At 27.7% G+C, this 11,257-nt stretch overlaps 1 protein-coding gene across 3 annotated transcripts in view; it reads left to right on the top strand.

Moving 5' to 3' along the window:
• The first annotated feature begins 4,406 nt into the window (after positions 1–4,406).
• LOC117174844 (gamma-aminobutyric acid type B receptor subunit 2) overlaps positions 4,407–11,257 on the top strand; it is a 33,088-nt gene continuing 26,237 nt past the window's right edge. For all 3 annotated transcript variants that reach the window (XR_004467378.1, XM_033364232.1, XM_033364231.1), the window contains exon 1: positions 4,407–5,234. The gene's annotated coding sequence lies outside the window, so the exon portion shown is untranslated. The remainder of the gene's footprint in view (positions 5,235–11,257) is intronic.

Here is an 11,257-nt window from a genome sequence, read left to right as displayed (position 1 = left end):
AAGCTATCTAAGGATGGTACTATAGAACGCCACCTCAAGGTAGGCCTAGTGGCGCCATCTCTTGGTCAGGCCGGAAACTTATCAATCCACCCTCGTATTTCACATAAGGAAATCATGCTAGGGTCTCTCTGAAAATAGAGAAAAAAATATGGATCTCACACGGTGTTTAAGAAGTTTAATCCAAATTTCGAAACCAAGAAGTACAAGGCAGGACTGAGTAATTTGTTTTTAACCAACATAGGAGAAGTAGGTCCTACTTTAAGATCATTATTTGCGGGTTACATGGAAGCAGCTCTAAGACAAGCTGTTATTACCTCTGCTGGGAGTATCCGATCAACAGTTTTGACATCACGATTTCGGGACGGTCTACCAATACAAGATATTTCGAAGAAAGAAAACGTTCCTTAGACGTTAAAGTCAAAATACGTTTTTTCAACGTTTCAAAAACCATCCTAAGTCAGGCCAAATAATGTTCTGAAAAAGTTTTAGGTTCCAACAACTTTTTTAAAACGTTTCAGGAACATTGTATGTTTAAGGAACATTATTTGGATTGACTTAGGACCTTTTTGAGACCTTCTAAAGAAGTTCTTTAAAGTTTGTGTTAACTGGGCAGAATACTTTTTTCAAGCATTATTTCAAAGAAGTGGAGAGATCATTTGCTTCATCGCGAGAAAAGAATATAGGTCAGGATTCTTTTTGACCTCTTTAGAACGTTGCTATAAGAGATTTATTTAAATTCTATTTAGCAAAAAGAACACTCACTCTTCTATATGATGTCTTTATTGTTAGACGTTCCATTCCTTCTCCGTTTTTTCTCTTTCTGTATAATTTTCAAATGTATAAATAAATTCATTAAGCTTGGATTTTCTGTCTTATTGTTTCTTCTGAGCAGGTTGCCTGCATTCTTTTTATTTTAGAAGTCACGATGCACTTCTTTCTCTGCGTCAGCAGAGAACAAACATTACTAAGAGGTCAGACCTAAGGCAAAGGACTGAAATAATCTCTTTCATATAGTTGAAAATTAAATGATTTGGTTGAAAATTCAACTTTTCTGGTGAAAAAATCAAACATTTCGTGAAAAATTAAACTATTTAAACATTGAAATATTTTGATGAAAATTAACGTTTTTGTTGAAAGTTCATATTTCTGGTAAAAAATTGAACCATTTGGTTAAAAATTAAACTCCTTATTTGAAAATTTCACTATTTGTTAAAAAATTAAATTTTATATTGAAAAATACTATTTTCTTGTTGAAAAATCAACTGTTTTGTAGATTATTCATCTTTTTGACTTGAAGATTTAACAATTCAGTTGGAAATTACACAATTTGTTAGAAAATTAAACCATTTAACTGAAAATTAACTTTCTCGGTGAAAATTCATATTTTTGTTTTAAAATTTAACTAATTTGATGGAAAGTTGAATTACTATTTGGAAATTGAAAAATCTTAATTGCTCGTTGAAAATTTAACAGTTTCGGTAAAATATTTAACAATTGACCTTAAAGCTTAAATTCTTATTTGAAAATTTAACTATATGGTAGAAAATTAATTTTTTTTTTTAATCCTATTTTAGTTTGAGAATTCAACTGCTTTTTAGATAATTTGTCTTCTTGGCTTATATATTCCACAATTTTGTTAATACTTCTTGTATTTTTTAAAATATTCGGCTTTTTCATAAGAGTATTTATCCTCTTAGTGAAAAAATCGTATTTTTGGTTCTAAATTAAATGCTTTAATAGTAAATTGAACTATTTGTTTGAAAAATAACATTTTTAACAAAATACATAGATTTATAATCAAAAAGTTGAATTTTCAAAAAAATGGTTTAGTTTTCAAACAAAAAGAAACCGTGAATCTTACTTTTTTACCAAGAAATAAAAAGTTCAACAATAGACATGAATTTTCAACTAAAAAAAACAAAAAATTTTCAACAAAAATGAAATGATTAATTTTTCAGTTTAAAACATTAATAGGTGACAAAAAAAGAAGAATTTTTAAGAATATTCTTTAATTTTCAACCAAATAATTTTAAACTATAATAAAGAATATTTAACATTTTAACCTAAAAAATGATTTTTCAAAACAGTACTTCAACTTGTAACGAAGCAGTTGGATTTTTAAATATAAAAAGCAATACATTTTCAACAAAATAGTGAAAAACTATTTGGGTTACCTATGTTAATTACTTCGAATTGCTGAATTACTCTGGATCACAATTTAATTTATTACTCTAGAATATTTAGATTACTCCGAATTATAATTGGATTACTCCAAATTATCTAGATTGTAAGTGGATTACTCCCGATTATATCTGGATTACTCTGGATTACAAGTGGATTACTTCAAAGTAGATGTGAATTGATCACTTCGGATTACTGGAAAATGTCGGAAATAAAAGTGGATTACAGTGGATTACACTATATAACTCAAAATTAACTGGATCACAAGTGAATTGCTCTGGATCACAAGTAGATTACTTCAGTTTTCTCAGGAGTATTCTGGATTGCGAGTGGATTATTTCGTATTAGATGTGGATTAATTACTACGGAATACTGCAATTGCGACGGATTTGGATTAAAAGTGGATTAATTCGTATAAGAAGAGAATTGATTATTCCGGAATACTGAGATTATCCGGGATTACTATGGATTACAAGGGGATTACTCTATATTATATGTGTATTACTCTAGAACATTCTCCGGAATATTGAAAAATCTGCTAAGCACAAGTGAATTACACTGAATTTTTCTAAATCATCTGGATGATAAGTAAATTACAAGTGGATTACTGTGGATTAAAAGTGGATGTATTAGTCCGAAATACTGTAATTGCGTCGGATTACAAGTAAGCTAGGCTTGGTTACTGCGGAATACTGATAAATCTCCTAAATAGAAGTGGGTTATCTTCGATAAAAATGGATTCAGCTGAATTATAAGTGGATTAGCTGAATTAGAAGTGAAAACTAATTAAAACTAAATTAACTAGAATACAAGTGGATTATCAGGATCCCACATGGAGAACATTGGATTACAAGTGGATTAGTCTGATTTTAAAGTGGATTACGATGGATTACAAGTTAACTCTCGTGTATTGCAAGTAGATAACGCCGTTTTAGATCTGGATTGATCATTCCGGAATACTGGGATTGTGCCAGATTACAAGTTGGTTATATGGATTACCTAAATTACTTCAAATTATATGGATTAAAAGTGTTTTACGTGGATTACAAATAAATTTCTTTGTATTAAACCTCTCAGCCTAGACTTCAATATCTTTGCTTCTAATTAACCTTTCGGGATCTTTTTTACATTGTAGCTAAAAGTTTCATAAGAATGAATATTGTAAAATTAATAAGATGAATTCAATATATCATTATAAGAATTTTCATGAATCTGAAACAACTATACAGTGAGCCGAAAATATCGTCTGGGTATAATAGACCCAGTCAAGTCTGAGAGGGTCAAATGTGAATTGATTAGCCCGGAAAATCTACTAAATAAAAGTGTATGACTCCAAATGATGTAGATTACAAGTGGATTATCTAGATCACAGTCGATAAAACAGATTTATAAGTGGATTACTGCGGATCACAATGGGATTACTGTGACCACAAGTGGTTTAAACTGAATAAAAAGTGGATTACTGTAAATTACAAGTGGATTACTCCGTGCTCGATGTGGATTCATTATCTCGGAATACTGGCATTGCGGCGGATTACAAGTGGGTTACTTGGAATACCTGAATTACGTTACATTATCTAGATTAGAAGTGGATTACTTCGTATGAAAAGTGAATTGATTATTTCGGAATGCTAGAATGACCTCGAATGACAGTTGGATTACTCCAGATTACAAGTGTACAAACGCAGATTACAAGTTGATTTTGCGGAATACAAGGAGATTAATCCAGTTTACAAATGTATTACTCCAGATTACAAGTTGATTGCTACAGAATACATTTGTATTACATTGGATTACAATGGATTACTCCGATCAGACCGGATTGCTAGTTCGGAAAACCGAGTGGTCAAATGGATTGACAGAGTTGTTTTCCACTCAATATAAACCCAGTTACCCACATACAAGAGAATAGTTTTATTCCATTTCCCGGCTGGGACAGAAGTGTCGCCAGGAGCGAACTGGAACGAGAGGAGCAGTAGATATAGAGATGGGATGAAAGCTCAGGAGAGTAGCGTGAGGGACCAGTGGGACCAGCTAGAAGAACTAACCAGTGAAACAGCGAGGGTGGAATTCCGAGGGTGAGCGGATGAGAGGGTGATAGTGAGAGAGTTTTTAGGGGTTCGCAGCTTCAGGGTAGCTTTCAAGTTCGCTGAACTACCGTGTGAGCGCGCTGCTGCGCAGGACCACCCCTCATTCGCACTACATCCGCTGAGAGCAACGTTTCGTTAGATCTGACCTCTCAACCTCGAGGCTCGCGTACAATCAATGAAAGTGATCAAATCAAATTTCTCCTAATACTCTTAATATTATCATTTAAGAGGGCACTTGATACGATAGCTGCGCGAGAACTGCTTGAGGAGCCTTGGAGAACGGGTGACAATTTAAACTTAAAAGTGTGAACAACTTTAGAGTGTGACTTCGTGACTATTTTTTTTAAACACAGAAAACGATTGGTGGATTTGTTGCATATTATTTTGAACAATGAAAAATTTCATTGTCATTTCTTTTTTTGTCGTGCAGTCTCAATATTTTGGCAACTCGAAAATACATCTGCGGCGTACTTGTGAGGATCGGCGGTTTAGGAAGGGGACCTAAAAATTAATTGTAAAAGGTCAGAAATTGTGTCTTTTTGAAGAAGAAGAGAAAGAAAACGCAACGTGTAGTTATGCGAGCCGAGAGAACGATAAATTGAAGGCATTCGTACGCAGGATCGATTTTAGTCAACTTTACTCTTATCGACCGCCATGAGAACGTGAGTGACCGTCTTTTAATGGGGTTGCTTGCTACTGCCTACGTCACGAGAAGTGTTGTGTTGTTCATAAATAAAAACTAGGAACTTTATTTGGACAAGCGGTATTTTGACAACGAAATTAGGTGGCGTCTAAGTGTTTCGTTTCTCTATATTAGGGACGAAGGATAATGTCTGTAGAAGTGATTTCGAAAACAGAAACTGTGCGCAATTTTCTTCCCTTGATTATTGTTTGTTGGCAGCGAAGACATGCATGCTCAAAAACTTTTAGAACAAAACAAAAATAAGAATCAATTTTTTTAAGGTAAGTTGATTTTGTTTTAAATGTAAATATTTGTTTCACAATCCTGGGACGTCAAAACACTGTCTATCATTCTGATTATATCAATTTTAGATTAAAATGAACCACTTTGAATGATCCAGAATTAATTTTTAGAATCTGAAAATTAATTTTTTTCTTTTCAAACATATATTTTCAACACAGAGAGGTATTTGCGAGTAAAAAAGTTCAGTTTTAGAATAGTTAAATTTTCAAATAAAAAAATAGTTTTTTAGAAAAATAGTTAAGTTTTGAACCAAAGAGATGTATTTTCTACTAAAATAATAAACGTTCATCTAGAATAGTTAAATTTATAGTCGAAGCAATTAATTTAAAAAAAAAGATAATTTTATTGAAAATAGATCAATTTTAAAACTAGGAAGAAGTTTTAAGAAAACAGTTTAATTTCCAATCAAAAAGATTAACTTTAAATCAAGAATAATAATTTTCAATGATATAGTTCAATTTTCAACTAAAAAAGATACATTTTCAACAAAAAATACAGAAGATAATTTTACAGTTCAACAATTTTGTTAAATAAACTAAAAAAAAATTAAATTTTAATTACAAAATATAATTTTAAACCAAGATAGGTATTTACATGAAAATAGATTGTTCAGTCAAGAGAGAGAAAAAAATTGTCATAAAAATAATTAAATTTTTGTCCAAAAAAGAATAATTCATAACCAAAAATACAATAGTAGACTTTTCAGTCATAAAAAATTAAGTTTCAACACAACAAAGTTGGAATTTTAACCAAAGTGGTGAAACTTCTACCAAGGAACTTCATTTTTAACTTAAATGAAAAATCTTGATATGAAATCATTAAATTTTAAGTTAAAAAATTAATTTTCTACGCAAAAAGCGAATTTCCAACAAAATATTTACGTTTTTAACCAACTAGTTAAATGGTCAACTAAAAAATATCAATTTTGAAAAAAGGGTGCATTTTCAATGAAAAGTGATACTTTTTCTATCAAAAGTGTACTAGTTAAATTTTCAATTAATAGAAAATAATTTTCAACAAACAAAAAAAAGAATTTCTTTAAGAATACTTAAATGTTCAACCAGAAAGTTAACCTAAAAAGACAAATTTCTATCAAACGAGTTTAATTTTAAACGAAGAAAGATTTTTTAGTCCAAAGAGAAGCTAAATACCAACAAAATACTAAAGTTAAAACCCAAAAATACGAATCTTTAAACAAAAAGATTAATTTTCAACCAAATCATTGAACTTTCAAGTAAAAAAAATCAATTTTCTACAAAAAATGGAATGTTTAAACTCATAGTTAAAAAATTAATAAATAAAAACAAAATTTCAACAGAATAAGTATATTTTCAGCCACAAAAATGAATTCTCAACAAAACAGTTGAATTCTCAGCTAGAAAGGTTCATTTAAACCAAATCGTTGATTTTTTAATAAAATAGATCAATTTTCAATCATCTTTAAATTTTGCAGTTGAGAAAATTAATTTTAAAAAAGCGAATGAATTTCTTAAAAGGAAATTGAACTTTTAACCAAGTCGTTACATTTCTAACTAAAAAAATTATTTATAACCAAAAAGACGAATTTTTAACCACGAAGATTAATTTTCTACCATAAAACTGAAATTTAAACAAAAAATATATAAGTCGAAAACTCATATTTTTTAATAAAAATTCAACTATTTTGTTTGAAATTGAATTGTTCTATTAAAAATTAACCTGTTATTTTTAAGAATTCATTACTTGGTAGAAAATTAAAACATTTGCTTAAATATGAAATTTTTTATTAAAAATTCATATTTTTTGATAAAAATTCAAATACTTTTGTGGAAAATCCAACTATTTGTATAAAAATTAAACTATTCATTTAAATATTTATCTGGTTTGTAGAAAATTAGCTTTATATTGAAAATATCTATTTTCGAGTGAAAAATTTAAATTTTTTGTAGACAACCCGTATTTTTTATTTGAAAATTAAATAAAATTTTAGAAAATTTTAAATTTTAGGGTGGGGAAAAAATTACAATTTTCTTATATGTATTAGACTATAAATCTGTATGACTGTAAATTTTTTTTCTAAAAGTGTTTCCGTACATTAACCTATTTTCGATTACCACTTCTGGAAAATTTACAACTTCCTGGAATGAACATAAAATGTTTCAGAAAACGTTGAATTCTGAACTAAAAAAGATCAATTTTCAAATAAAAGTGGATTAGTTCAATGTAAAATTTAAAAAAATAGAATTTCCAAACAAATGAAAAACGGATTTTTAATAACATTTTATTTTAAATAAAAAAAGATGAAATTTCTAACAAAAGATATATATTTTTCAATCAAAATAGTTCACTTTTCAAAGAAAAAAAAATCCTTGAGTTTAGAGACAAAAAAATGTCAACTAAACTGTGTAATTTTTTATCTAAAAGGTGAATTTTTCACCAAATAATTAAATTTTCTACCGAAGAGATGAAATTTCAACTTAAAAAATTGATTTTTAACTAAAATTATAAATATATAACTGAAATAATTAAATTTTGAGTTAGAATTTAATTTTTTTACTGAAAAAACGAATTTTCATCAAAATAGATTAGTTTCTCCCTAAATAGTGAATGGGTAACTAAAAAAGATCAACTTTGAAACAAATAGGTAGATTTTCAGTGAAAAATTATACATTTTCTACCAAAAGTAGACCAGTTAAATTTTAAATGATTTAAAAATCATTTTTAACAAAAACAAAACAAAAGAATGATATTTTTAACCCAAATAAAAAACAATTTTCAACAAAGCACTTTAATTTTACAGGAAGACATTTGAATCTAAAATAATTAACTTTCATTCAAATAGTTAAATTTTCTACTAAAAAAATTCGTAATTTTATCCAGACCAAATTATATTTTGAACAAAAAGAAAATTACATTTATACCAAAAGATAAGAATTTTCATCAGAATAATTAAATTTAACAAAAATCTAAAATTTTGGGCAAGAAAAGTTACGTTCTTTAAAAAAATACAATAGTGACCCAAACTGTTGGATTATTAAGCAAAGAGATGAAATTTTTCCTAAAAGAAATAAATTTTTAACTAAAATAAATATGTCTAAACTAGAATGGTTAAATTTGTAGTTCAAAAATTATTTTCCTATAAAAAAAGAGAGTTTTATAAAATTAATTAATTTTTAAGCCAAACAGTTAAATATTTTACCAGGGAGATGAATTTTAAAATAAAATGATTAATCTAAAATTGAATTTCCGACCAAGATGGATTACTCAATAAACACAGAAAAAAAACTTTGAACCAAATTGTTGAACTTTCATGCAAAAATTTCATAAAAATTATCGAATTTTCCACTCAATTATAAAATTTTTGACCAAAAAAGATCAATTCTTAACCAAAAACACAATAGTAGAATTTTCAAGTATAAAAACTTAAATTTTAAACGAAAACAATTAGATTTTTAACAAAAGAGATGACATATGTCCCAAAATAAATTTATTTTCAACTCAAATGATAAAGTTCTGACGGGAATAGTTAAACTTCCAGTTAAAGAAATTAATTTGTAACGCAAAGATCAAATTTTTAACAAAACAGTTGAATTTTCAATTAAAAATTAAAGTTTTTAAACCAAAAATGGAATAAATAAATTTAAAGTTTAACAAAATTAACCACAGAAAAATGAATATTTAACAAAATAATGAATTTTTGACAAACGAGTTAAACTTTCTACCAAAAAATATGATTTTTCGACCAAAGGGTCGAATTTGAAAGAGAAGAGTTGAAGTTTTAACTAAATAGTCAAATTTTAACCTACAATGATGACTTTGAATAAATTGGTAGAATTCTTAAACAAAGAAGATTAAGTTTCCATCATAAACAAATGATATTTGAACCAAATAATTGAATTTTCAAACTAAGAAAAGGAAGTTTTTAGAAGAGAATGGAATTTCAAATCAAAAGAACCACTTTTCTTTACAGAAGGAGAAATATTTACGAAACAGTAAAAAATTCAACCAAAAGGACAATTTTAACAAAATAGTTTAATTTTTCACCTAAGTGATAAATTTTAAAAACAGAAAATGAATTTTCATATCTACTTCAAAACTGAATTATCAACCAAAATGTTCATATTCAATCCAAAAATACAAATTTTTAAGAAAAAAGTTAATTTTCGATCAAATAGCTGAATTAAAAACTAAAGAAGATCAATTTTCAACCAAGAATGAAATAATTAAATTTTTAGATAAAAAATTACATTTCAACTAAAAAAGTAGAAGAATTTTCGAAAAAACATCGTGAACGGTTTTATTACGCAAATTGCTTCGCCGTGAAGAGACTTTTAGTGACTGGACACTGGGGCCGCTAGAGCATACATTTTCATATTTTTTCAAACTTATTCATAATTTCACTTAGAACTAAATCCTCTATTTATCTTTAAAAAAAAAAATAAATATTTATATTTATTCATGCATATGTCAACAAATTATATAACAAACGTTAAAAATATTGCACGCCGGTTTTCTACAGACAGCTTTTAAGTCTTAATTTGTTAACAAATCAATAAATACAAATATATAAATATAAATATGTTAAAAAACAAAAAAAGTGACGAGTTCTATGTGAAATTGTGATTGAATGTTGAAAAGGATGTAAATATACCCTAGCGGGTCCAGTGATCGAAATGTTCACTTTGGTCATTTTACGGCCAGGCAATTGCTTAACCGTTCCATTCACGTGATACGCCAGGGAATAGTAGAGTTTTAAACCAAAAATATAATGGCAGACTTTTCAATTAAAAACAATTTACTTCAATCGAAAATAGTTAAATCTGAAAAGAATTATTAGGATTTGCAACCCAAAATTAAACTATAAGTATTTAAATATACAACGTTACTTATATTAATAAAAATGTAAGGGACACCTTCCATAATGGATCATGCAATTTACAGTAGAAAATAATTAATTAAGGGCACAAATAAGAAAATTATTTTAATTTATGAACACGAATAGTGTCTTAAGTATTATTTATTTAAATAAATTATTTCATATACATTACTATTTTTAATGAATTATTATCCAGTTTAGGTAATATTATCAATGTTATGGAGGTTTCTCCTAAAAATGATTCCATAATACATGAAAAATAACTCTTGAAACTTTAAACCGTGAGCTAGTACTTCCGAAAATAAAAGGCACGCCTTAGAAAATAACTATAAATAAAAAATGGAAGCAAACCTCGAAGCAGCACATCTTCTGGTAAATGAGATAAACGGTTCATCTCTAAACTTTGATTTTATACGATATGAATATGCAGGAAGTTTGTTATGAACCCATATAAATCTGAAGGTGGTGCTCACCGTCCGAAAAAGTTAAGGCTGACTCAGAAGTATCGAAAAAAGCTTAAATATTTATCTCATTATATATCACCTTTCAAAATTGAAATTCAATATCTTAAAGTTATATGTAATAATAATAATTTTATTTACAATTGTCAATGAATCGATTTTGACGAAATACACATTTAAATATGCTTTTTTCAAATAAAGTGATTATTTTTAAATACTAATGTATTTAAAATAATTAGTTTAATTTAATTTTTTTTTTTGTTTAACAAAAAATCATTAATTTTGCACAAATGTTTCAACTAGGTTAATCCAAAGAAACCACTTGCGAAAAAAAAAATAATAATTTTGAGAGCCATAGAAATTTAGAAGGAGCACTTTGAGAGAGAAAAAATTTAAGTTCCAGCGTGGAATGGAAGGTTTTATTTTTAAATGGAAATTCAACTGCTTGTTAAAAAAATTGTAACTTTGGATCAAAGATAAAAAAATTCGGGTGAATTTTTCTTGAACTAAATAGTATCTTTCTTCGTTGAAAATTAAAATGTTAAATTAAAAGTTGAACTCGGTTAAAAATCCATTTTTTGTTGTTAAAGATTCCTCTTTTTTAGTTGGAAATTAATACTACGCTTAGGGTTAAACTCCTATGTTGGAAATGAATGTTTTGGCTGAAGAATTGTCTCCTTTAGTG

This window comes from Belonocnema kinseyi, chromosome 6 (genome assembly GCF_010883055.1).
Source record: "Belonocnema kinseyi isolate 2016_QV_RU_SX_M_011 chromosome 6, B_treatae_v1, whole genome shotgun sequence".
In the NCBI taxonomy this organism is placed as follows: Eukaryota; Metazoa; Arthropoda; class Insecta; order Hymenoptera; family Cynipidae; genus Belonocnema; species Belonocnema kinseyi.
Note: the sequence above shows the minus strand (reverse complement) of the source record. Positions and strands in the feature narration are given on the sequence as shown.